General features: G+C 41.4%; 1 protein-coding gene across 1 annotated transcript in view; it reads left to right on the top strand.

The window, feature by feature from the left end:
• CLIC5 (chloride intracellular channel 5) overlaps positions 1-27252 on the top strand; it is a 68459-nt gene that overhangs the window by 17275 nt on the left and 23932 nt on the right. The window lies entirely within an intron of this gene.

Below are 27252 nucleotides of genomic sequence, written 5' to 3'. Positions count from 1 at the left end.
ACAGCATAATGAGATTTAGTTGTTAACCATTTCAGTCCTTCACGTAGTGCACATGAAGCAGCTGCTGTGGGGAAATTCCCATAGAACTTACCCAAAGGGCCATGGAGGTGTTGGCTGTGACTGCTCTGGAGCTGTGTCAAATGCCTACAGAGAGAACTGAAGGTCACCACAGAAGCACACAGCTAAGAGCACCTTCAGGAAGGGCGAGTGTTTGATCATGTCAAAACCCTCCCCAAAAGACATCTCTGTGTCAGGAGGGGAAGATAAAACTGCTCATGTCTGGCAGCTCGAGCTGCCAACAACCTGTGAGCCAGAGCTTTGGCAGTCCTGAAGCAGGATCGGGGCAGAAGTGTAGGGAGAGACTTCCCGAGGGCAGGAGGACACAAAGTCCCTCCAGGCAGGGATGGGGATGGGGAGGAGGTGCCATTGACCCCTTCACCTCTGCCTGCTGTCCCCACCTGTGCCAGCACTCCCTCCCTTCATGCCTTTTGACTGTGTCAGGACTTTCTATAGGTGCCACCTCATGCTCGGCGCTGCTGTGTGGTGCCCTGTGAGTCACGCCAGGAATGCAGGGCAAAGGAAAGGGAGTAGGGATGACAGCAGCGTGCCACAGCAGGCTGAGGCCCTTGGAACTGTCCTCCCATGCTCCACCCAGCAAATCATCGCCCTCCTGTCCCCCCTCTACAACCAGCACCCCGAGGGACGTGCTGAGAAATAGTTATGGGACCCAAACATTGCCATTCCTCTGCTCCTGAGCTCCATCAGCAGTGGTCACACCACAGGTGCTTCTCTCACTCAGTTTTGCTTTCTGTACCACTTTGTACCCCACACATGGTGGGGGCTGCTGAGGCAAAGCTCTGCTTTTCTTCCCATTCCTTGATTGACCCAACAGCCAGTGCACAGGCTCTTTTTCTCTTACCTTTCTTAGCAATAACAATGTTAGGACTTTGAACAGCTACAGGCAGGACAAACACCCTTCAGAAAAGCAGAAAAAACATCACTGTTGCTTAAAGCACCGAAACCAGCCCGGCTGCAGGACTTCCTTCTTCCCTGTCCCTGGTGCTCCCCGCTGTAGAATGAGGGAGGGAACAACAGAAACGCTGAAAACAGGGAAGAGCAGAATTATTTGTTCAGAGACCGATCCTGCCGTAGGTACCAGGAGCTTGTCTCCTCCCCTCTGAGTTTAACCCCACCCTCTGTTTTTTTATGCTCGGGGCTATTTTGGGCAGGCAGCAGGGCTGCAGCTCTGACAGATGAGGATACTGTACCAGAGCACAGCAGCACTTGTTGCTCTGAAGAACTACCGTAACAGGGACGGCTCCTCTGCTGCCTGCCTTCTCTTAATTCTTATTAATTTAATTGCCGGCAAACTTGTTTACTCCAGTGCTTTCGAGCTTTATCACTACAAGTGATGTTTTAACAGCTTTGTGGGAGCGGTTCACAAGGGAAACTCGCACGCCGGTGCAGTTGAAACCTCCTTTTGCCGCTTAATATCAAGAGATCAGCTGGTAGCCTTGGGGGTGAAAAATGACAGACTCTATTGCTGCTAATGGGGAAGGAAAGGACCCTGAAATTGAGCTCTTTGTGAAGGTAAGTTGCGCTGTGAACTGGACACTGGTGTGACTCTCAGATCGGCTCAGCTTCTACTGAATAATCAAACTTTAATTTTGTGGCGCTGAGCGGAAGCGGTGCTGTGGCAGCCTGTTATCTCCTGCACACACACTCACTCTGCTTTCTTCTTCGTGACATTAGAATTAGGTAATGTTGTGGAGGGAGAGTCAGAGTTCCTGTGTTTTATTGTTAATTCTCTCCTCCTGAGTTTGTTCTGTTATTCTTAGCCTGCTGCCTGCAATGTACTGTGTCCTAACTTTAGACTTGAGGCTGTAGGCTTCAGGTTTTGCTCTATGAATCCTGACTTTCTTTTCCATTTTTGGGAAGAGCTGGGGGGTACCAGGATTTGGTACCTCAGCAGAGGCTGTCAGGTCTGAAATGCTGATGAACCATAAAACAATAAGGACTGAGATAAGCTGTCAGTCTTCTGATTATTTATTGCAATGCTTCCCTTTTTTTCCCCTAAACCAATAAAAACTTAATCAGTTTTTACTGTCAGTTTCCTCAGACTGAAGCTCATTCTGATTTTCTAGATGAGTAACTGAGAACAGAAAGCAATTTAATGAAAATATAGAAAAAAATACCACACCTTTTATGTGGTAGCGTTTCAGAATGTTTCAAGTTGTGTATGACTATTGGTCTTGGGCTGTAAAAACCTTACCACTAAAATCAGTGGCACGGTTGAAACCTGTGACACATACAACCTTATTAATGGCAAACTTCATGCAAACTCAGTCTCAGTGAAGAGCTCAGATTTTTTGATGTTCAGAATGTTTTAAGGCCTCTACACACATTGAGGCTGAGATCCTCTATGCCCATGTAAAATCATGGAATGGCTTGGTTTGGAAGGGACCTCAAAGATCATCTTGTTCCAATCCTCTTGCCATGGGCAAGGGCATCTTCCACTAGACCAGGTTGCTTAAAATCTTGTCCAGTCTGGCCTGGAACACTTGCAGGTGTTTGGTCTCTCTGAGCCTAATCCATTCCTGAAAATCCATTGGATTATTATAAATATGTGGGAGTTACCTCAGACCCTTAGCAAACAGGGCCCTGAATGATTAGGAAAGCAAATTCCAACCCCTCCCTTCTGTCAAGATGAGAGTGTGTAATTGCTTTGTACTCCCTGATGGATATTTTGGGCTGTAAGTTGAAATGTCAGCCACATCCATGATGTGTATACACAGTCTCTTCACACATCTTCCAAAACCAGTCAGTTCAGGTGCAGGTGCTGTGAGTGAGACTGCAGTGAGGTCTTTTTCCATAGCAAACAGATTTGACAAGAATTTCAGGTTCATAAGAGCCCCATAGATAATTTTTACAGAGAGCTTAATGTAATAAAATGGACCAGCATGACTCCATACAACCAGACACCTCACCTCTTACAAGTTGTTTCTACCAAATTGTGTTTAATGGAGATGTTTATGGGCTAAAAAATAGGTTTGTGATGTTGTTTGGTACTCTGTCATCAGTCAAATGTGTGCTGGAATGGAAATATGCAGGTACTGATTTGTTTTAGTGCTCACACTATTTCACTGAGGCTGACATGGATGTTTGTGATATGTGGTTCTTTGACTGCATCAGCTGTTAAAGTGAAGGTCATTGCTCAGATTCATTGTGTGAAGCTCTGGATCTATAAGATACTGGGGAAAATGAGCACTGCATTAAACCAAGCTATGCCACCACCTGAAGATTTATAGCTCCAGAAAGAACATTTTTAGTAATGTGACTTCCTGCATAATGCATATTACAGAATTGCATAGAGACTCACATAAAACTCAGAGCTGGAACAGAAGAATTAATTGGTATCTTCCTGGAGACTTTCCATTTAGGTTGAAAAATTGCAATTCTTGATATTTTGGAAAGGTGCCATTAATTTAATTAAAAGTTTAAAAGGTTCTATAGTAAAGCATGTGACCAGAGTATTAAATTATACACCTCAGAAGTTCAAAAATAAAAAGAGAACATCCAAAGGAGAGACAAGCTGAAAAATAGGAGAATGTAAGAAAGTCATGAACAGGTGAAAACTTTTCTGGAGGATGACTGCAAAGAATAGAATATTGGTGAGGTAAACAGGAAGGCTGATCCAGGAGATACTCTGCAAAAGAAAAGAATTATTCTGCCAGTTTTAAGGCAGGAAAGAACAGAAAAGTGGCAACTTCTGGAGGACCATGAGATACTGGGACAAGTGGCAAGTGTAAATATACTGGACCACACTTGAGGCAAGTTCTGACAGCAGAGGATGTTAAGATCAATGAGCAATTCCTCATTTGAGCTTTATAGAAGTGATACTTCACCCAAGGAAAAGAGTTCTGTCCTGCATCCCTGAAGGAGCCCACAGAAAAGGCAGCAACAAGTGAGAAAATGTAGGGCAGTAGATGTGGCCTGCTGGAAACTGTATCTTCCACAAGCCCAAAAAAACCAGAAAGGGCTGTTTTTCACCAGCCACAGTGTCCCCAATAAAAGCATTTTCTGTCTCAGGTTAAAAAAAGAAAGGTGTTACACAATTGCTCTATTTCCCTTTGGTGTTTGTCAAGCAGGAGTCAGGCAGACAAGCAGGGAGCGGGGCTGTAACCAAAAGAGCTGCTCTGTAACCTAATGCAGGCTGGCTCGGGAGCTCCTGGGCTGCACAGACGGGCTGGGCACCGCCAGGACACGGCTGAGCTGCTGTGGCAGGCACAGGTTAGGTGGTTATCACACCTATTTGTTTCCATCCATCCCCATTGATTTCACTTGTTTTCTAACGGTGCCCCAGCCTGCATCTGTGAGATTTTTTTTTGTGAAAAAGTGTTTGTTCTTGCAAGGTGTGTGTTTGAGGGCAAACCCCCCAAATCTGGGGCAGGACACAAGGAGAGAGCGATGGTGGGAGGATGAGCTCTGCCAGGGAGGTGGTGCTGCCTTGATCAGATGTGCAGCTTGTGTGAGCCGGCCTTTGCTGAGCACTGAAACTCTCAGCAGCAATTCCCTCTCTAAACTTGTTTGGCAGCGAATTGGGGGAGGCTGCCACAGAGGAGGGTTTGATGCGTGGTGCTGTGAGACGTGGGGAAGGGAACCTCGGGAGGTAGTGCTGCTGCTCTGTGCTTAACCCATCTTGTTGTAACTCAGGCTGATTTCAGTCCTCTGCGTGCTGGAGAAGCAAAGTGCTTCTGTATAAACAACAGTGACACCCTGCTGGAAGGTATATTTAGCTTTTCCTGGCAATCTTGCACCTGTATGCGTGAACATAATGGCAAAATTGAAATAGTGCTCTTATTACATGAAGTAATACAATTAAAACCCATGAGGGAGGACCACAGGACTTTTGTGGCTTCTTTTTGTTTGCAGTGGAAACAGGTGTTTGGATGTGCATTCCTTGCCTTTCAGGATTAGAGTAATACCTAATATCAAAAACTAATTTGAAGGGAGATACATTGTACCCATGGAAAACAAAACATGATGCAAAGAGGACTGCATGCTCAGAATGCAGTCTAGAAGGCAAACAAACCCACAAGTGAGCCAAAGTAAATTTAATTAAAAAAAATCTTTCTGCTTTTGAAACATTCTATAACAAGATGTATCTTAACCCATATTTCTGATAGACAAGAGATGGTGATATGGTGGTAGGAGAATGTGTGGTGAGCTGGCAGGCAGGTGCTTCTAGAAGGAGTCATTGCTGTGGCACTGATGGATTAACATTATGGATATGTTCATTGGTGTCCTGGGCTGAACTCAAATCAGAGGGACCAGTCAGTCAAGGGAGGTGATTCTGCCCCTCTGCTCCACTCTTTTGAGACCCCACCTGCGCTGCTGCATCCAGCTCTGGGTCCTCGGCACAAGGAAGATGTGAACCCACAGGAATAAGTCCAGAAGAGGCCACAAATGGGATCAGAGGGCTGGAACACCTCTGCTATGAAAACAGCTTGGAGAAGAGAAAGCTCCAGGAAAACCTTATAGAGCCTTCCAGTACCTAAAGGGGATAGAGAGACACCTTCCACAAGGGCAAACAGGATAAAGGGGGATGGCTTTAAGCTAAAGGAGGCTAGTTTTATATTAGATGTCAGGAAGAAATTCTGTATTTAAGCGTGGTGAGGTCTTGGGACAGGTTGCCCAAAGTTGTGAATCCCTGACAGCGTTCAGGACCAGGCTGGCTGGAGCTCTGAGCAGCCTGGTATTGTAGAGGGTGTCCCTGCCCTTGGCAGGAGAGTTGGAATGACATCACCTTTAATGTCCCTTGCAACCCAAACCTTTCTAGGATTAGCTGAGCAAGAGCTTTTGCTTAAATGTGCAAGGCTTTACTTCTCAGTGTTCACCCACAGTCACACTGAGCACCCTTCTAGGAAATGTGAAGGTGCTGCAAGTGTAGAAATCAAAAGAGAACTCAGAGGCCTTGAACTTCCACAGTCTCTACTTCAGACATTTGACATGTCCCCATCTACAGCTGACTGGGCCTGTTAGGATTATGTCCAAAAGTGATGGCAAGATTTAGTACCAAGCTTACTGCTCTGAGTGAATGGGTCAGTCAGAGAGCCAGGACAGAGCAGTCACCCACAGCAGTGTGCTCCATCAAAGCCCCAGGAGCTGCTGCTCTCAGGAAGGTGTTGCTGCCCTTCTTGTGGACACAGTTATCCCAGAAATTATCTCAGGGAGCAGCAAGCTGGGTGGGATTTTGTTTTGGTTATGCTTTTTTTTTTTTTTTTTTAAAGTTATTTCTGCTTGAAAGGTGATTTCAAACCAGCCTTGGTTTGGATTTTGGTGAAGTGTTGTCACATAGCCTGAAAGGAAGATATAAAAAAAAGTGTTACACCTGTTACAAGCAATAATTCCCCACTGTTAAGGCTTTTGTGGTTTTAATATGAAAGAGTCACTCTGATAAGAAAACTGATTTCAGTTTCAGAATTTCAGGGTTATCACAACCAGTACTGGCTTTGCAAACAGGGAAAGATAACTTGGTAGGAGCCTTTTAACCCTTTATAACAAGACAAGCTCTGCAGTGTGTTTGATTCACAGACTGCCCTCAAAAAGTTGGTTTTGCTGATGATTAGAAATCAGAATCAGAAATGGAGGGCTCTAAGTTAATTTCTGTTTCCTGAGAAGTGTGAGTATTTCCTGACCTCAGCTTGGCTTTCATACAAAATTATTCCTATGTTTAGCTAAACTTTCTAGATAAAAAGGAAATAACAAAGATAAAAAAAGCACAAGGAAGAATAATGACACTGAAACATCTGGTCCGACCTGTCTGGTGCTCCAGGACTGACCATAACATTTTTTTGTTGCCAAGCCTTTCACATTTTGAAAAAGCTACAACCACCCTGCAAAGCAGATGTGTACAGTGTGTGCAGTCTCTGACACGTCAGCTGTCACCCTGGACGTGGTGGCAGCACAGGGTTTACTGTGTATCTTGAATTTTTACCTTTTGGAGCTGCCAAGCAAGTGTTGGGCACCATGGTTTGTGTCTCTTCAAACTGCTTTTGGTGAGGCAGTTCATGATCAGCAGCCTGAGTCTCCTCCTCCAGCATCCTGGCCTTGTGCTTTGCTATTAAGGTTACAAAATTTACAGGGTTTACCAGTAGCCTGGACACCAGGGAGGTAAATCATTTTACTAGGTTTGTTTAAACATCCGTAAAGGAGTTTTGAAAGTTCCATGCAGGGGGACTCGAGTATTTCAGTGTAGTGATTCTGCTAAGATCTTGTCAAATCAGGAGTGACCAGAGTGACAAATCAGTAACAACTCCACTTCTGACCTGCTTAAATCAGGGAAATGCCATCTGGACTGCTCTTATTTTTGCTTCTCAGATTTTTTTTTATTAAGCATTTTCAATAAAATAATTAAAAAATAGTCAAAGGAAAAACATCCATCTTGGCAAGAATTATCTTTGCTTTAAAATTGCATCTTAAAAAATAGTTCAATAAATTGCCATTAAACCACCTAGCAAATGTTTTAAAATTACAAGTTGCTTGTTTTTCCTTGTGATGAAGAAAGACAATACTTTAAAGAAGCCTTAGCCTGAGTTATACAACCCAGCGTCTCTGTGTCTGTGTGTCTGTTTTGTCTCTGAGCTTTTGGAGGTTTTGTTTTGCGTCAGGACAAGGGCCTCGTTGGTGGGAATATTAGAGACAGGCTGTAAATTGTTTAAGCAGGCCAAGTTTATAAAGTGACTTGGCAGGGATATATTCACTATCCCAGCCACCTTGAACTTGGTCTGGAATGTTGTTAGGATTGCCTGGGAAACTGGTTCTCAAGTTAAGAAGGGATTTCCAGCTGTGTGTCCTGCCTAAGTTCACAGTCTCATCCTTAGTTTATGGTTAAAGGTGAGTGATACCCTGATCTGCCATGGTTTGGGGGCTTTCCTGTAGAAACAGCTGTGACTACTTGCTTTTTATTAAACTTGATGGTATTGATATACATGTTACTTGTGATCAAAACATCTGATTAAAAGGAAACATATTTCAATGCTTTGTTGAATATGCATACTTTCTATAAATGGGATCCATTAGAATAAATAAGAATTCAGAAACATTCCACTTGGGTCATAGCCACAAAAGCAAGTCAGTTTTGTACTGCTGAGTTCAGTGGCAGCACAATTAGGCCTAAGTATATGTGAGATCTTGTTTAAAGTCCACTTGCTAGCTCCTTCCTTTTTTCTGGCTCTTCTGAGCCACACAGTCAGATTGGGTAAATCCTGTGTTTTAATTTAACCATTAAGAACTGGTGATACTCATAATTATTATTGCTGGTACTTAGAATTAGCCCCCAGTGTGCCCTGGGTGCTCTGTGTTTAGCTGCAGGTTGCTCTTTTTCCATCTCTAGCAGCTCCCATCCAGTCAGGCTCCCAGGTTGCTGTGTCGTGGTTCAGCAATGACAGTGAAGCTCCAGTGTCCTCAGGAAACTTTTATTGGCAATACATGGCTCTGCTGGGGCTAATCCAGTACAGCAAATGTCACTGGGATCGTTTGACATAACACCCCAAAAATACACAGGGAGCCTTTCCAGGAGAGCAGCAGGAAGTACGTCTGCCCTGCTCCAGGGTTTCATGTTGCTATCAAATCCTCCTGCCTGTTACATAGGGTTTAATGGAAGGCTGTGTAAGGATTGTTTAGGAGAGCACATTGATCATCACAGCAACAGTATCATGTAGTTCTCGTGTGGCACATAATTCTTCAAAATGTGGCAGATATGAGCAAATAATCCCAGCAGTGCTGCAGGAGTAAGAGAAACATTATTTTGTTAGTAGTGTTTCCATTGTTCAGCAAGGAGCTCTGGTAGATTTTTCAAATCACTCCTTTTTAACAGAGTTAGGCAGATGTTAAAGGGCTATGACTTTGTGTTTGTTTTGTACATGAATAATAGAAGGTTTCAGTGATAAACTTTTTTATAAGCCAAGGTTGACTTAAAGTCAGGGAGAATCAGTTGGGATAAGGAAGGGTTTGGTTTTGTGCTGGATTCAGTCTACAAATCTTACATGATGTAGGAAATGAGAGCCAGTACCTGAAGTTCTGTAGTAGGTTCTTTGTAAGTAGCTTGAACTGATTTGTTTGGCACAGTAAAATTTCATGTGGTAATTTCCTTATTTCTTTTCCTTCCTTGTCTCTTGTTCTCCCCATTTTTTTGCTCATCTGTGTTGCTGACATGAAATAAAACTCATCTAGATGGGGTAGCAGGAATATGTATGTACATCTGGAGCTATGAGTTTAAAAAATCTGGTTTTTGTATATCTGAGGAATTTAATCAGCATCATATATTCCTGGCATGATTTTTATATTAAACTTAAGAGTTGGAAATTATTACACTGGAACAGAAGTAATTCAAAGTGTATCCAGCTGTGTTTTGCAGTTCCAAAGCCAGTAATTTTATCTAATAATACCTAAGGGTAGAACTTAATCTAACTGATTGCATTTGCAACATGTCATTGCTGTTTGTTGCATAACTTGATTGCCACTACACACATAAATGTAGAATGATGAGTTGATAGGGTTTTTTTCTCTGACACTCTTAAATATAAAGATTCTTTGTAAATGAGTGTTATTGAGAGTCTCTCTCAAGAATAATTTCATGACTTACTTTTTGAAGTGTTTATGATTTCACTCTTCTGTATCTATCTATATTTTATTAATGGTGGTGTTCACTGGCTGAAGTCATCTTCCATGATTAAACACATATTCTTTTTTGATTCAGTGACTCTGATGCACCACAGAAATGGCATGAGTACAGTGTCATGAGAGGAGAAGTGCTCAGAAAAGAGATTTGGTCACAAAGCCCCCTGAGATGCAGTTCTCTAACACACCTTAGCAAAGCTTTGCCATGTTAAAATGTCCCCAGTGTTGTCAAAATCCAAATCAACATTTTTTTTTTTACTTTCCAGTCTATGAACAAATGAGCACTTCAGCACTTTATCTTAATAGAAAGCAACAGCACAGCTCCCATCATTAAAGCCCTCTGATTTTTATTATTTTTTCTAATCAAACTGTGAAAAGGTCCTGCAATGTGAATTTTACATGTTAAGCTCAGTAATATTTCCAGGTTTTGACCCAAATTCTCCACAGGATTTCTTTACTTTTGTGCTTTTTTCTTCTTCAGTGACCCAAGACAGGTATTTCAGGCTCTCCTTCACCTTGATAAAATGCTGATACCAGTCCTTCTCTTGTGCCAAGCTTGTGCACATGTGTTGCATCTTGTCTGCTTTTCCTGCTTGTTCTCACACACAAACAGACTCCTAAATTTATACCAGTCTTGTAATCCCCATGATTTCTGTGTTGGTCCCCAAATCAGCCTGGTTACTTCTTAAGAGGTATTCTGCATCTGGAGCTCAAGGGCTTCTCTAATTTTTCCCCTGTGCACCTGATTTCCAAAAGACATTAAAATAACTCATTTTTATGGAATTCTGGCAACCCTTCATAAAACTGAAATAAAGCACTAATTGAAATGCATTTCAGGAGGGCTGTGTTGTGTCAATGCATCTGTAGGACAGTAGGAGTTGAAACTGCCCCTGCTGTAGCTACTCTGGTGTAAAGGACATTCTATTAAGGAGGATAAAGGTGCTCAGATAGTGACAATTTGCTCTTCTAAATCCTCATCTTGATAGATGCAAATTTTGTGTGCAGTGCAGATGACAGAAGCCCATGGCATTCACCTGTATGTGCTTGCTGCAAAAGTTAATTAAAATGTTCAAGGCCTAATATTCAAGGCTGAAACTGATTTTCATTTACTTTAAATTCTATAAAGCTTGCAAGGATATTATATGGGAGTAGTAAATTCCCTCCCCTCCCACCTTTATTATGTAAATCCTGCTGTAAAGAAACAATTTCTTAACTATTTCTGTTGCTTCTCTTGCATTTCATAGAATCATAGAATGGTTTGAACTGGAAGGGACCTTAAAGATCATGTAATTCCTTCTCCCCTGCCCTGGGCAAGTACACCTTCTGTAATACCAGGTTGCTCAGAGTCTCATCCAGCCTAACCTTTAATACTTTCAGAAATGAAGCATCCACAACTTCTCTGGCCATTTCTTTTTTTCCTTCTGGTCTAAGAAAAACATCTGACTCAGGTCACTGTTCACCAATATCTCAGGTGTTAAAACATGTTCATGATTCTGGGAATGGGATTTATGCACAGAGGGAATTTGCTCGATTTAGGTGCGGCTTTATTTTCTGTTTCATTTAACCAAGAAGATGCCAAAGGAGACATAATATTTTTTATAACTTCTGCTGCTGGTAAGGACATAAATGTAATGCTCTACTTCTTGGAGAAGAAAAAGAAAGAGACTGTGCTGCTGCAGGCTCACAGTGAGTTCAAGGTATGAGGAGCTAATCTTTGTGTTCTCATCTCAGAAATCTGACAGCTGAGTTCAGCAACTGTCTCTATTGAGAAAAGACTGTTTAGCATCAGTTTTAAATGTTTAGAAGATGGATTTTTTGTGAGTGTTAGATTTTGTTTTTTTAATTCTTGGTAGTAAAACACATGGTGATACTAGCAATTCTCCAAACTTCCTAGATGTTGATAGCAAGTAAGCATTCTTCAATCCCAGTTCTGCAAAGGAGGCTGTGCTGGCTGCTCTGTGCTTTGGCAGCCACCTCTGAACATGACTCTCTTTGCAGAACCCATTCCCTGAGGTAAAAAATAAACCCAGATGCCTGTTTATAGCATTTCCAAAGCATTTTACAGTACTGGCCAGTACTTTACAGGTGCAGAAACTGAGAAGCCATGACCTTGTGCAAGGAGGGCCAGCAAGAACTTCACCTTGGTCCCGTGCTCTGTCCTTTAGGCAATAGCTCTTGTGTCCTTTGGGTTTTGTTCAGCACTTAGCATGGCTGATTCAGTGTTCCTGATTCAGGCTCAGTAATTCACAGTGAATAGCCCAATAACAAACACACAAATCATACTAATCACAGCTATGCATTTTTACTTTCTCTTTTTACCACTGCTGTTAGTAGGGAGGGGTCAAGGTTGAGATTATCTTTTAACTGGCTATTTTAAATAATGCTCAGAGCTTATGTGTGTTAGGACATTGGAAAAGAAGTAGAGAAGAATAATTTTAAGGCTTAAAAATGGCTTAAGATTGCCATCCTGAAGACAGCCTTTCTCCTTTAATTAAAAGAGCAAGCATCACTTGACTGCAATATTAAATGTATCTGTGGGGTCTTTTTAGTACAGTGGTAAGAGATGTAACAAGACAGAGAATCACAGAATGGTTTGAGTTGGAATGGACATACAGACTGTCTGTTTCTAATCCCTCTGCCATGGACAGGGACACCTTCCACTAGGCCAGGTTGCTCCAAGCCCCATCCAACCTGGCCTTGATCCCTTCCAGGGATGGGGAATTCGCAACTTCTCTGTGCAACATATTAGTAGTTAAGGTCAAATGTAATGTCAGAGTAGGAGTAGGCTTAATAGTAATTGTAAAGGTGATTACCTGTTGGAATGAGCCACCAAAGAAGCCATGCCCTGTCTGCCTCTGGTTCAGACCAAGACTAGATATGCTGTAATGAAGCACACATAGCAAGGGACAAGAAAGGAATAAACACATCAGAAAATCTGGAAACCAGCAGGGCATTTCTATGGAGCAGGTCTTGACAAAACAGAACAGGGCTTGGTTGAGGCACAGAAGTAATCTTTGCTTTCTGTGTCTCTGAATGGTAGCACAAATTTGGTTGAGGCTAGTCTGACAGAAATGATGCTGAGAGGCTGCTTACATGTCCTGGGTGTGGTAATGGAATGTGATTAATTCAAGTGCTGGTTAAATATGGCATTGCTTGTCTTACCTTTGCTTATCAAACCTGGTTATGCCAGGGCCAGACTTTGGAAGGGCCTCCAAAGGCTGAGCTGATGATTGCTGTGCCAGTACAGGTCAGACCTTGAAGATGAGATGAGGAAGAGCTAAACTGGGAGACAGAAGAGTGGAATTCCCTTTCTGTCTGTCATTGCCTAAGTCATGCCACAACCCTGTGCCTTGGCTTCATTCCCAATGTTCACTCCCAACATCCATTTTCATATCTCTGTAGTCCAGTAGCATGTCCAGGTAAAATTTCCCCTCTTTTCCCTTTACACAGATGAGTGACTGTAAAGGCTACCCAATCATTGTGGATTAACTCCTGACAAAATACTGAATTAATTTTCAGGTTGGGCTGGTGTCTGTATGGCTGGCTCTGTATGGATTGACAAGCTTGTCCTGTTCATGACATTTTAACACCCAAATAAACACCCTGAACTTGACATCCAGGGCATGTAGCTATTGTTGTTCTGCCTGCTGGTGCGTGCCTGTACCTGTGTATTGTCCCTAACAAGTGGAAATCAGAGAAACCAGCCCTGATGGATCATTGCTATTGTTGCTGGTGTTTTTCTAGATTGTGCCTCAATTTGTGTGGGTCAACAGGCACGTTGTGTTCCTGCTTTCCTTTTGCTTTTAGCTGCTGAACGGGCAACTTCAAACAGATGCAAATGCATATCATGGGGGGAAATTATTTTCTTTCACTGCCCTGTGTTTTGTGATGAGCCATTGCTGCTGATTCAGTGTGCAACTGGAGACCTGTTTTGCTTGTTTATTTTATTTGTAGTATTTTTTTAAAAAGCTCTTCCTGAATGAAGAGGGGTTGAATCATGGAATATTCTTGCAGGTTCTAGGTTCTCTCAGAATGGCAGTTTTAGTTGTTTTTCTGTGCTTAGTTCTTTTAAATGCCCAGGACATGCCAAGAGGATTCAGTGCAGCAATGCCCTTAATTATTAAGTCTATTTTCAGTCTTCAATTAGAATTTGGTTCATTTTAATTCACTTTTCATTCTGAGTGTTAACTCACCCATGCAGTTTGACAAGAAATTCTATTTTGCCCTTTCTTGTACCGAGATGTGCTAAATTTGAATTTTTGTTTTTGTTTTCTTTTTTATAGCAATATCTCTGAGTCTCACAGTTTAGCTCTAGAGGCAGTCCTAGGACTGGGTCTTGCTTTGAGGTTCTAAAATGATGTTTCCACTGCATTAAGCACTCTGTACTAAGCTTGGAGCCACAATGAGCTCCTCAGAGTGCACGAATGTGATCTTCTATTACATGCTTCAATTCCATACTTACAAATCTTCCATTACTTCTTTCTCTAAACATTCCATGAGTCTTCCTGCTATTCAGTCTCTACTAAAGGCAGGTGAACATGGATGTGGGAAGCCTTGTTTCAGAGTGGGAAGCATCCCCTGCCCATCCTTGGCACCAGCAGCCCTGTGACCTGTGCTTGTGGGAACACCTCGTTCTCTGGCTGAGCAGAATCTCTGCTCGATGCCCTCGTGATTCAGAGTTTATCTCAAAACAGATGATTCAACAATAATAATATATCTTAGAAATGCTGACTGTAGACAGCTCCTCATGTCCAGCCTTGAAGAGCTGGGGAAAGATGTGGCCAAGATGGGAGCTGTGAAGAAGTTATGTAACTTTTATAGAAAGCTATATATACTTTTATAAAGTTATATCAATATTATAATCTTTATGAAGTTATAATTAGTCCCATGACATCTCTTTCACTCTGGGCACCAAGGATTATTAATTTTTAACTTACTAAAATTATTTGAATATTTATTTAACATTTATTTTAAGCCATATGCAGGATCTTTGAAAGTGAGTGCAGCATTAGTACTAATCACCTTGTGCCATTCTGCCAGAAAGAGAGATTTTGTACTAACAGATGTTTAGCTCTGCATTGGAAGTGTGAAATTATAGGATTTCTCTTACTTGTTATTTTTTGAAGACCACCCATGTGTGCTTGACATTTTACAATAATAGGGGGAAAAAAGTCTTCATTTTAGAGAGAATTGTAAGTAAAGACTAAAAAAAATAGCTTATTTTTCAGATCTTATTCAAGTATTTGAGGGAATTAGGCCCAGCTGTACACAAATGTATAGAAAATGTTCAGAAATTCTCTTGCCAAATCCTGGTTTCTCAATTACCTGATTAACCTGGATTGTCTCCAGAGAAGGTGGCACCTTCTTGTGAACTTAACAATAAATGGATGAGGAGATTTAGAGAGCATGACCCTTGTGTCACACTCCATTTCCACCATATCAAAAAGGATTTGTTTGATTTGAATAAAGCAGCTGGGTAACAATGGCAGAGAAGCAGAGGGGAGAGCCAGAGGAAGGGATGGGAGCTGGGGACAGATCCTTGGCTGCTGTCACCAAATCAGGGGTGAAGCCAGGGAGTGCGGAACAGGGCTGAAAGGTGAGTGGCATAAAATGAAATAAAATCAACAAGGTGATTATTTTCTTGTGGGGGAAGAGCGCAAGCAAGATGCATTTTGGGAAGAAGGCCACTGATTGCTTCTGAGGAGGCTGTGGGAGGAAAGAACAGCTGGAGAAGAGTTCTGCTGTTCAGCCATGCTGGAGTCACTGCTGGGCCTTTTGGAGGGTGCTCCACTTGCAGCATGGGGAACTTAGGAGTGATAAGAATAAAAAAAAATATGATATTTGGGATTGACAGCATCATCAAGGATCCCAGAAAAAAAAGGACAGACAGTAAGAGGGGATGAGGTGCTTAGGAAAGTGCAGTTGATTATTTTGATGAATAGCATTGAATTAAACTTAATTAAGCTTTGGTTTTGTGTTTGGTTGTTTTTGTTTTTCATGCTGTATAACAGGATAAAATGAAATCAGAGCAAATTCACTCTCAGCATCAGGTAAAAATTTGTTTTGAGAAAATTATCAAAACTGTTTCTTTTTAAAGCATTTCAAACTGGCTCAAACATTACAGACAAAGGAATTTAAGAAATCATCCTGCACTGGGATACTGAGCAAACAAGAAATGTGTTCCAGACTTCTCTCTTTGATCTGTTCTTTTCTGTTTACAATATTTATCATACATTAAATTCAGAAGTCCATTGTGCAAAAAAATATTTGTAAATTCTACTTTTACAAATACACACACTTATTCAGAATTTCTCAGTAGCTTTTGGAAAGCACCACTGTTTCTTTTCTCCATCATTTGATACTGAACACACACATTGTTTTGCTTTTAGGTGGATCCCAAGGAACGTTTACTTGTTGTTTGTGTGTATATCTTAGACTCTTGCTTTCACTGCAGGTATTTCTACTTACAAACTCAGAACTTGCTCTCTGTTTCTTGTTTAAGGAAATATTCAGAGGGAATGGCATCAGAAAAGACTGCCTTGTAGTGCAATGTCCCTCTAATGGCTAAATATGACTGCCTGTCTGTGTAGATGATCAGATAAACAAATACAGTAAGGAACGAAATATGAAAAGTAAAAAAATTCCCCTTGATACTGAACTCTATAATTATTTCTCTGTGAGTAGCTGGAAACCAGAAAATTTATTTATAAGGCATTTTTATCTCAGGGCATTCAAATACCAGGAATATTGTATTTGCAGTTAGTTTATTGGAGTGATTGTGGGTTGTGCTTGGAAGTCACACGTGGTGCAAACATCAAACCAAAGCCTGCTTTGGGCCTGTGGTTTGCTGGTCCTTGGCAGCACAGTTTGATGTGCTTTCAGGGGAAGTCAGAAACACCCATCACATCTCAGGATGGAGCTTCCCCCTGCCCTCTGCAGGGCTGTGAACTTTGGAGATGCAAAAGGAGAGAGGAAAGCCCTGTCCTGCCCACCCTGGGACACCTCCTGGGCTGCCAATTGCTCTTTTAACCCATTCAGTATTTTTGTGATGCTAATAAGGTACAAAACGAGACCCCCAGGACACTTTATGGGATCAGCTGGTATGGTAAATGCCCTTATCAGCAACACCCAGCATCCAGACCTTTATTTGCAGTGCCTGCAAGTGACTCTCTTTCCTAAGACTGCAAATAAAGTCATGGAATTTCAATAAATAATTCAGCCCTGGATCTTATTTCAGGTTCAGCGTTGACTTTCAGCACCTGGCTGCTGTTATTATTTGTTAGTCTGATATGCTGCTTAGAGGCATGGAAATTTGGCTGCTATTCATCAACATTTGCAGAATATGCTGTGTGGCCAGATTACTACCCCTGGCTCAGAGATTTTTAACAGACATCCGAATTCCAGATGTGCCAGACTTAATTCTTACAAGAAAAAGTGCATGCAGGATTCTGGTACTGTAATGGGAGCTCTGCATAGATCCTGTTTTGGAGAAACACCTGATTTGCACCTGATCTCCACTAGAAACAGGAATAATTTGGCTAGAATTTGCATTGCCTATGACACCTTTTGGCACTGATCTATCTCTCATTTTATTTTCAGCAGCTTCCCCAAGGGGAAATGATTTTTTTTGGTATCTAATTAGCTCTCAGGATATAGAATCATCAATATCTGAAAGTATTAAAATTAGGGCTTTATGAATAGCTAAATAAGAGTTATTCACAAATTCTTTCTTCAGAGCACTTGTGGTTTTAATCATTTATTAGGAAGAAACTAGTGAATCCAAAGTATGACTCTGCTTTCACTGAAGTCAGTGGAAAATGTAGTGGGAATATTTAGTGTGAGTACTGACTGTTATGGAATTAGATAAGGTACATTATCACTGAATCATAGAATTTTATGAGTTGGAAGGGACATTTTAAAGGTCATCTAGTTTGATTCTCATCCAGTAATCAGGAACATCTTTAACTAGCTCAGTTTGCTGAGAGCCTTGTCCAGCCTGACCTTGAACGTTTCCAGGGATGGGGCATCCACCACCAACTCCATTAGAACATAACCCATCAATGGATGTGGCACCTAAAGGCAAAAACCCCAACAAGATCCTGCAGGCTTGAGCTTCCAAAATGAAGGAGCTACATTATGGATATGCAGAGCTGAACAGGCACTGGTATCAAAATCTTGCAGTACAGGATCCTTCAAGTGCCTGAAGGGAGCCAATGGGAAAGATGGAGAGAAAATATTTACAAGAGCCTGGAGCAACAGGACAAGGGGAAATGGCATCAAACTGAAAGAGAGCAGGTTTAGATTGGATATTAGGAAGAAATTCTTCCCAGTGAGGGTGGTGAGGCCCTGGCACAGGGTGCTCAGAGAAGCTGTGGCTGCCCCATCCATGGAAATGTCCAAGGCCAGGGTGGATGGGACTTGGAGCAGCCTGGTGGAAGGTGTCCCTGCCCATGGCAGGGGGGTTGGAAACAGATTATCTTCCAGGTCCCTTCCAACTCAAACCACTATGATTCTAAGTTTGTTTATCTTAAAAAAAGGGATTTGTGACTTTCTTGTTCAAAGCCCTTACTTCTTCCTATGACATACACCATTGTATCCAAAGCAACCAACAGTAGCTGATGCTTCAGCATCTCTATTGAATTTTACTAAAAATAATTGTGAGAATTTTCTAAATACTGCTATGTCCTGACTCCTCAGATCTTGTCACTAAGGTTCCTTCCAGTACTTGAACCCACATACATAAATGCAACTGATAGATAAGAAAAAGATTGCATGTATAACTGATGTGACAGGTTAGGTACCTTTTGGAAAACGCCAGAAAAGGGATGTTGGCTTTCTTGGGAGCAGGAGCTGCTCCCTGCAATGCAAACAGGCAACGCTAGAGGGGATTTTACTACCACTCTATGTGAGGCATGTACCTCTCCCAAAAACCCTTCCAAGACATATGTTTTAGTTCAGCCACAAAATATTGGCTACAGGCTGAGCAAAATCTATGTTTGTATGATGCAAAAGGTCAGGAAAGATTATGATAATTGTCCCCTCTGGTCATGAAACCTCTGAGTGAAATTCTGGTACTGTCAAAGTCGTGGGCAAAATTGTCATTGATTTCACTGGGGCCAGACTTCATCCTGTGCAGGTCAGAGGGAGGCAAAAGTCTGTGCCACCAAGCATCCAGCACTGGCAGCAGGAGCAGCTTTATTGTCAGAGTCACTAATATATACTGTTAAAAAGGATTTTTAAAACATTCTATGCCCCCTCTGTTCTCTGCAGCAGGATGAAATAAATCAAGACCAGTTTTACCAGCTTCTTTTGGTTTTCTTCAAAGCCTCCACTAGATGCAGATTACACAATCTCCTTAGAAATCCTGCTTTGTGTTTCATTAGTCCTATAATTGCACTAGTTTTTTCCCCTCCTAAATCTTTGGTGTTGCAAATTGAGCAAAATACTTAATCCCCTCCTCTGTGGGCATGAACAACAATGGATCATCATGAAGGAGTCTCATGCATGCTTGGGAAGACTGTTTTGTTGTAGTAGAGCAACACGTGTACATCTCATTAACTTGTTGCTCTTTCCTGTAGAGGCACAGAGAGATGATTCACATTGTGATTTACGTAAAACCTCCTTCACTTTTCTCTCACCAACTATTCCCCATCCTGCATTTTGTACATCACATTTTGTTTTTCTGACATCTTACACCTCGAAGTTTATTTTGCTGTATTTCATTTAAGTGATTTCAGGCACTTTGTTCCAACTTCTTAGCATCACTTTGAGTCTACTCCTCTCCTGGGAAATCCCAGTAACCTCTCTGTGCTTGTTGTTGCCAGGAAATTTTGTAAGGTTCTGTCTGTTCCTTCCTCCATTTTGCTAATGGAAACATTAAATATGACTCATCTTGTCACAGACCTTTATGGCACCTCTATTTGTTATGTGTTTATGTGCTAACAGAAAACTTGATTATTGCTGCTCCATAAGTATTTTTTCAACTACTTGTACAAGCACTTTGCAGAGGTTTCATACAGGTCTTGTTTTCCTATTTTGTTAATGAAAATATGGTCTGGATTTGATGTCATAAACCTTACAGAGGTCAGCTCTAGGTTCATGCTTCTTCTTTCTTACCCAAAGTGCTGGGAAACCTGGCAGAGAACAAAATGTACTTGGGTTAATTCATGTTATCTGTTCCTGGAATGTCCATATTGTCTTCTCTTATCAACTTTAGATTTCCACATTCCCTTGTGAGTTGCTGTTACACATTTTTTCCGGTATCTTTCTATATGTTAAACTTATATAGCTGACATTTCTTGAGTTATTTTCTTGTTCCTGTGATGCCTCACTCACAGTGAATTATTGATGGGTCCCCAAAAAGCAAAGCTTTTAAAAGCTGTTTCCTGAGGTTGCATCCACTGGCTGATGTGGGTACCCAGGATCCTTGTGAGTGATGGGAGCACAGATGCTTTATTAAATTGGAAAAGGCTCAGGAAGAAGTGTAAAGGATGATTGTTGTTTGTCCATCAAACCAAGAATGAAACACTTGTATTTTCAGTCCACTATGTTCTGAAACACAGGAATTCTGTGTGCAATCTGCTATGACAAGAACAGCAATTTTTGGTTAAGAAGAATTTCGAGATTTTGCTCTAAATTGTGCTAAGTCTAAAACGCCCATTTTAAAACATTCACAGCATTACTGAACAGAGGCTGTGGTGGGGTTTCTGTGAGGAGGGAAACTGCAATAGGAATTTTAGGAGGAAATTTTGGCTGCTGGGTGGGCTGCTGGGCAGCCAGGAGCCCTGAGAGTCCTGCATGTTGTGACCTCCCAGCTTTGTGTGGTCCCAGCACCTTTCCTGTCCTTGGGGGCTGGCCAAAGACCACAACTCCAGGTGTATTCCCCAAGGTGATATGGCCACAGCTTTCATGCATCTCCATTAGGTATTTGTCAAATTCCAAGTGAGGTCCTCAAAGAATATTCTTCCAATGGAGATTTTGTTTTTGAACATTCTGAATTTTTTGTGTAGTTGCTCAAGAAACTCACAGTCAGTGATACTTCCCTCTTACTGAGGCTTTTAAAATCAGCTTTTCATTTTGGGTTGCTTGTGGCATGATTTGCCAAGTGCAGAGAGTTGATACTTGTGAGAAGTCAGCTGCCTTCAAATTGTCTCACAAGATCTAAAACTGTTAGCCACTCTGAAAATGTCAGCCTGCATTTAGCACCCATCCTTTAGCTTGTACTTTGCTGACATTAAAAGAATATAAATACATGCTCTATGTGATTTCTTTCTACAGTACTGCTGGTGTTACTTAATGACTCTCACTCTTCTGGGGGCTTTTCCTTTATACATCACCCTCTGAAAGTCAGTCATGGTGTTCAGAAGTTCCTCACAGCAGAGCAGGCTGCAATATTGTCTCTTGGAAAAAAAATTGGTACCAAACTTTATGCATATATATATATATACACACATATACATATACATATGCATATACATATATTTATATATTTGGTGTAGGAAGTTTTGTTATAGTTCCCACTACTTCTGATTATCTGATCTTAAATTCTCATTAGGTTGACCACATGCAAAGCTAAGTAACAGATCCACAAATATAAATGAAATTAAAATAATATCATGTTCTAGGGTGTCAGACTAGTCTATGCTCTTCTACTCTACTGATATTTGTCAAGTCATGGAGCTTTAGAAGAAAGCAGAAGAGGTGGCGGAATAACATGGAATCAGACCTTTCACCCATGTCTAGTCTGTAGTTTTCTAAATCTAAACTGCACATGACTGATTGAAGTTCTCAGGCATCACAAGCTTTATTTCAGAGCAAAAATTATTTCATGCAAGAGCAAATACAGTGGCCAGTGGCTCCAACAAAGCCCTTGAGGCAACTGGGACCTATTTGTGCAGGTTGATGCCTGTGCATGCAGCTGCTCTGCTAGCAGGACCTGAGCTGATGTGGCAGATGAATCTTTAACTGTGAATATCCTAAACCATCATGAAAGGATTCTCTGGAAGAAGCCAACCTATAGGACTGATCCCTTCCTGCGCATGCTGCCCCTCATGTGGATATAAAAAATTGAAAAATCATTTACCAAACCTATAGATAGTATTTGTCTTGTCCTAACTGCATGATGCCCATGGGGTCCCTGACCTGCAATTCCATCTCCTGAAAGTCCTGAATGCCTCAAGAGTACAAATGCATCTCTTCCAAAGCTGCAGAGATCTGAGAGAGCAGTGGCAGCTCCTTGGAGATGCTCAGCCCTGCTCAGCTGCTTGGAACCCAGTGTGAGAAGCAGCTCCCCTCAAATTGGCCAGCAGCACAGACCAGTTCAGCTTATTTGCATCTGAAATATATGCCTGTGTGTAATGCCAAGCTTGGACAGCATCTTGGCTGGCTTTTGGGGAGCTGGCTAAAGAGTCTCACCACTTCCTTTTTGTTTTCTTACTGCCCTGACAGCCCTTCAGGCAAGGCTCTATTTTTGTTTGACATGTGCACATGGTCCATTTCCATGTGTGTGTGCTTAGGGACATGTTCCTGCTCTATCTTGCCCTCCTTTGGAAGGCTGCTGCCCACAGCGTCTCCTAGCAAAACGAAATCTCAGGAAAAGTTCAATGAAGTTGAAATGCTGCAGAGAAAATTTATTCTTGTTTTTATAGGCCCCTGTTCAGGAAAGTACTTAAGTGTGTGCTTAAGTCCTATTGAAATCAACAGGACTTAAGAACATGCTTAAAGTCAAGCATATACTTCCTCTGAATTGGGATGTATTTCAGCACATGCTTAAACGCTTTCCTGAATGAGAGCCACAGTCAACAAGAGTGTCCTGTGATACACAGGGCTTCTGAGACAAGATTTACTTCTTACCTAAGACCTACCAGTGCTGCTCTATGAATGTGCAGTTCTTAGCTTGCCTCTTGGTTGGTGGCACTCCAGAAAGCTCACTGGCTTTTGCATTTGGATGAGAAGCTGGGAAGGAAAAAAAAGACAAGAAAATGGAAAAAAAAAATAACCCTTACTAAAGCAATACCTTGACATGTCTGATCTCATGTTGCAACCCATGTTTTTTCCCCTACAATGGAGATTTGTGCTATTGTGTGTGTGGTATAATTACTAAGACAGATTTTTTTTCTCCTTAATTGCACAATAAATAGGATATTTCCTGGCCAGCTCTGCGTTTCCAATAGGATTTTCACTTCCCATTTGGGCTCTGGGCGTAAGGAGAGTAAGTGTCAAAAGGCAGGAGCTTTCCCAGTTTTAAAACAGAGAGGATGTAACCATGTGTAATGTGAGCCTTGAGTTTGACTGTAGGGATGATGAAATCAAATCCCTCCTTAATCTTTACTGGGGAACATTTAGGTGAATTAGCCTGCTTGTTTTTGTTAACTTGTTAAAATCCTTTAAAAAAAAAAAAAAGGGTTTTAATGCAATCAAAAATACCTCCTTGCTTTACCCCACAGTCTAACATACCTCTGGACCACATGCAGAGTGACCTCAATGCAGTGAAAAATGAAAGGAGGAGGATAGATAAACCCAAATACATTTCTTGCCTGGAAAAACTGCAGTGCTTTGCCATATGCAGTTCTTTCCAGTGCTGCCATTTTTAAGCTAGATGCTTAGTCATTATTAATGATGGTGTATTTCTTTGAAATTCTGTATTTTGGGGGAAAACCTGCAACTTGTCTTTTTTTCCTCCATTAAGGTTAGTTAAAATAATATACAGATGTCTGTGTGTGTTGCATGTACCAGTTGGTGTATTTTTTGGAATATGTGAGGAAATTTATTCCAGTTATTTCATTTATAGCAAAGCATTAGCTTGAACTTGAGAAGAGCTCCTTGTTCACATTGTTCAGCTGTGCTGTGCAGTGGTTGGAGGCTTTTGATACTGCCATGACTTCACAAAAAATACTTGACACAAGTTCATAAAATCACTGAGACTATTTTTTCTCCCTCCTTAAACCACCTAAATTTTGTTAATTGATAATGAGTTCATGCAGCCCCCACGCACGCACACAAATGTTTTTAAGGTTTAATTAATTCACTAAAAATAGCTGAACTGTTTAAGGGGGAGCACCTTATAATTAATAAAGGAGAACATGTTGTTCATTCTTGCTATTGCTCAGATGGAGGGAAGCAGCTGGTCTGACAGGAGGCTGTTCCTGATGGGATTGTACTGAGTTCCAGGGCAGGACCTTGCATTGCTTAGTGTGAAGGACTGAAACAGCTGGAGACTAAGTAGAAAAGCATACATTTTGGGAAGCAATGGGAGCACAAATTATATTATGAAATTATGTTTGTGGGAAGCAATGGGAGCAGAAAGTGCTGTTTCCAAGATGGAGAAATGTAAGACTCCAGAATTTCTGTCTCCACAAACTCCAGGCTTTTCTATTGCTGGGGTCCACATTCATCCCACCTAAAACTAAGGCCCTCAGTGGATTCAGTCAAAGTGAAAGGTGGACAGATTCATCTTTCAGATGTGCATCTTGGCCTTGCTCACACAGGAGACCTTCCCTTGGGCACCTCAGTTAAACTTCAGTGGGGTGAGTAGTGCTTGGCCAAAGAGTCTCACCCAGAAAATCCTCAAATCTATTGTACTTTTTCATACTTTTATGTGGTCACTATGGGAATTTGCCTTTTCAGGTGAGTCTCTTTTCAGTCGGGAGTGCACTTTAACAACTCTATCTCCTTTATCCTAGTGCCCACAAAGCCTCAAATCTGTCCCTAGCTGCAGTCTTTTATTCAGAATTGTCAGGCTGTCCTTAGTTGCAATCATTGTATCAGAAATATCCAATATTACTGGCAGGGAGGGTGCATATGTCACCAAGTTGCTCTGTTTTATAAGTGCTTCAACACTTTTACTGTGTTTCAGGGAAGCTGCATGAGAAAACTTTTGTGAAAAACAGCAGGGATTAATGGTGGTTCTCCAGCTTGTCAATTATATGCTCCTTTCTTTCCATCCACTGCTTGAGTTCTTGATCTTGATGAAGGCATTATTTAATTCCTGCCTTTCTGAGCCCTTACCCTTGGACAAATATGTAACAGGTTTTTATTTAGGCACTACTGGGGTGCTTTAAGAAAGCTTTTTTTCTTTGAAGCTCAGAGTGACTAAGCCTGGCAAGTTTTGTTTCTCATCTCCTCCTGGTAGTTAATAGACTTCACAAGGGATCTCAAAACACTCTGATAAGCCTTTGAAGTTGTTACCTACTAAGGTTTTGCTCTTTCTGAGTGCTGAGCATTGAATTACTGACTGCTGTTAGAGGCAATGAGAAAGGATTCACAAAACCAAGAGTGCCTTGCCTATAATTTCCACAGAAAAAGAGCTGAATATAATAGATAAATTGTGTTGCTGGGGAGATTTTGATTCTGTTCCCTCCTCTGTCACCAGTTTGCCTTGTGATTTGTGGTAGCATTTTCAGTTATGCCAGTCACATGAGATCAAAACCCATGAGTCAGTCTCCACCCAAATCATGAGCCTGGCTTCCAGATCCCAGAGCTTTGAACAGAGATCATACTGTACTTTTTCTTTAGTTTATCTTTTGTTTTTGGAATTTCCTCTGCCTATTCCCAATGTGTCTCTGGCAAAAAATGTTTCCCATTGCTTTGGAAGTGTTGAGAAGGAATTTTGACCATTGGGATTGTTGGAGGCCTCATTTGACCTACAAAATTAATTTTATTTTTGATCACCAAATTAATCTTCTTTCTTCCAAATTTCACATCTTCTTCATTTTCCCTATGACTCCTACATCCCTTAGCCCCACACAACCCATCACTTCTGTTTCTCCCTTGTCATTATCATTCTTCCAGGCACATGGTGTAACTCTTGGGGATGTCCTTTGCTAAGAGTTGGACTCAGTGATCCTTGTGGGTCCCTTCCAACTCAGCAGATTCTGTGATTCAGCTGATTCTATGATTGTGTGATTCAGCTGCTTTGTCCCTCCTGTAGTCCTCTGGTCTGGAGATGGTTTTTCACCATTCCATTGAAGACAGAGAACATATAAGATACAAGTCTGGATAATCCTTAATCTTTGCATGAGAATAAACAAATGGAGAGAGCAGGGAATGTTCATCTTTTCCTGAAAAAGATGAAATTGTGATTTATGACTAAGATGGTGAAAAAATCAAGGGGAAGTTTGGTGTTATATTGCTGTTTTCTCCCATAGCATTTGCCTCCTTTCAGGAAGGGTAAGAAGTCAAAAGCTCCTGGCAAAGGTTGAACAACCAAAATCCAAATCACAAAATGTGACTTTGCAGTAATTATGACATGCACTATGGTGGTCCCTGGTATTCCCATGGTGACATTGTTGCTGTTGCCATGAAATTTGCAGAACAGAGCTAATGATTAAATCCATGACATTTTGCAAAACCAGACTACTCACACCTCAGGTAGATGGGAAATGCATCCCTTCTTCCTCATCCTCATGCTTTACCACTCTTTCACCCACATTGTTTGTTGTTCCTTGCATATGCCACGTGCCAGACATATTGCAGATCCATAATTTCAAGTAAAACTGCAGCCAGACTGTTCCCCTCTATATTCAAGTACCTCTAGAGTCTGAGTGCTTGAAACTGAATCTGAACCCAGATCAAATCTCTTTACAGCTCTGAACTTCATGTCAGGTTGTCTCCAAGCCTTGAATTCACACTCTCCCCATAGTTTGGTGACAGGAAATGTGGAATTTGTTTTTAAACCCAGAACTGTCAAAAACTGCATTCAAGACATGAGAAAGACTCTTGACGTTCACAAGAAAATCTTTTGGCTGAACATTTCACAGGCAAGGCCTGAATTTGTACCAACTGGACATATCTCAAAATGTTTCTAGTTGTGCTGGGGATGTTTCACAGAGCTGCAGTAATTAGAGGGGGTTCATTCTTTAAGACAGAGGAATGCTACTTCACAGCTTGAATATTAATAAAGAAAATTTATGACAGCCAACAAAGTAATGTAATAATTATAATTATAATAAGTATTATTGTCTCCAAAGGAAAAGGGCATTTATCTGCTTAGCTCTTTCATCAGCCATTTTCAGACACACACTGTGCTTAAAATACAGTTATGCAATTCATGTGGGTCAACAACGGAAGGTTGGTTGCTTCACCAGGATTATAAGAATCTTTTAAACACAATGGTACCACAAATGAAAATGGAAATCTATCAAAACAATTATCGTCCTGAAAGCTTTGGCCACAAGCATGATTATTGTAGAAGGATGTTGTCCTTGGCCGCAGCTTTGGCTCAGTTCAGCTGCTGTTGTTTGTATCCCTCCATGGCTCTAAGTTAGAATTTGCATGGCTAAGGACCATAAACTTTTAGAGGAAAAAATAGGCTGCCCCTCAGTGCTAACACTAGCAGTTTTGTGTTGTTGTGGAGTGGTTTGTAGGCAATTCATTAGATACTAGAGATAGGAACAGACTGACTGTGGTGGCTGAAGCCTGCCTTGAACCTCAGAAGGATTCAGATGGAGATTTCTGTCTGGACCTGGATGTTTGTGTCTGAGGCAGTTGTTGATGTGAACAAGAATGAGTCAATGTCCAGAGTTTTTGGGTTTAACTTTCTGGTACATGTTTTAGATAGTAAAACAGTGAAGC

The sequence above is a fragment of the Melozone crissalis genome, unplaced genomic scaffold (genome assembly GCF_028551555.1).
Source record: "Melozone crissalis strain CALT ecotype California unplaced genomic scaffold, PUWL_Pcris_2 ptg000106l_1, whole genome shotgun sequence".
In the NCBI taxonomy this organism is placed as follows: domain Eukaryota; kingdom Metazoa; phylum Chordata; class Aves; order Passeriformes; family Passerellidae; genus Melozone; species Melozone crissalis.
The sequence above is the reverse complement of the archived record's forward strand: the minus strand, read 5'-3'. Positions and strand labels throughout refer to the sequence as shown.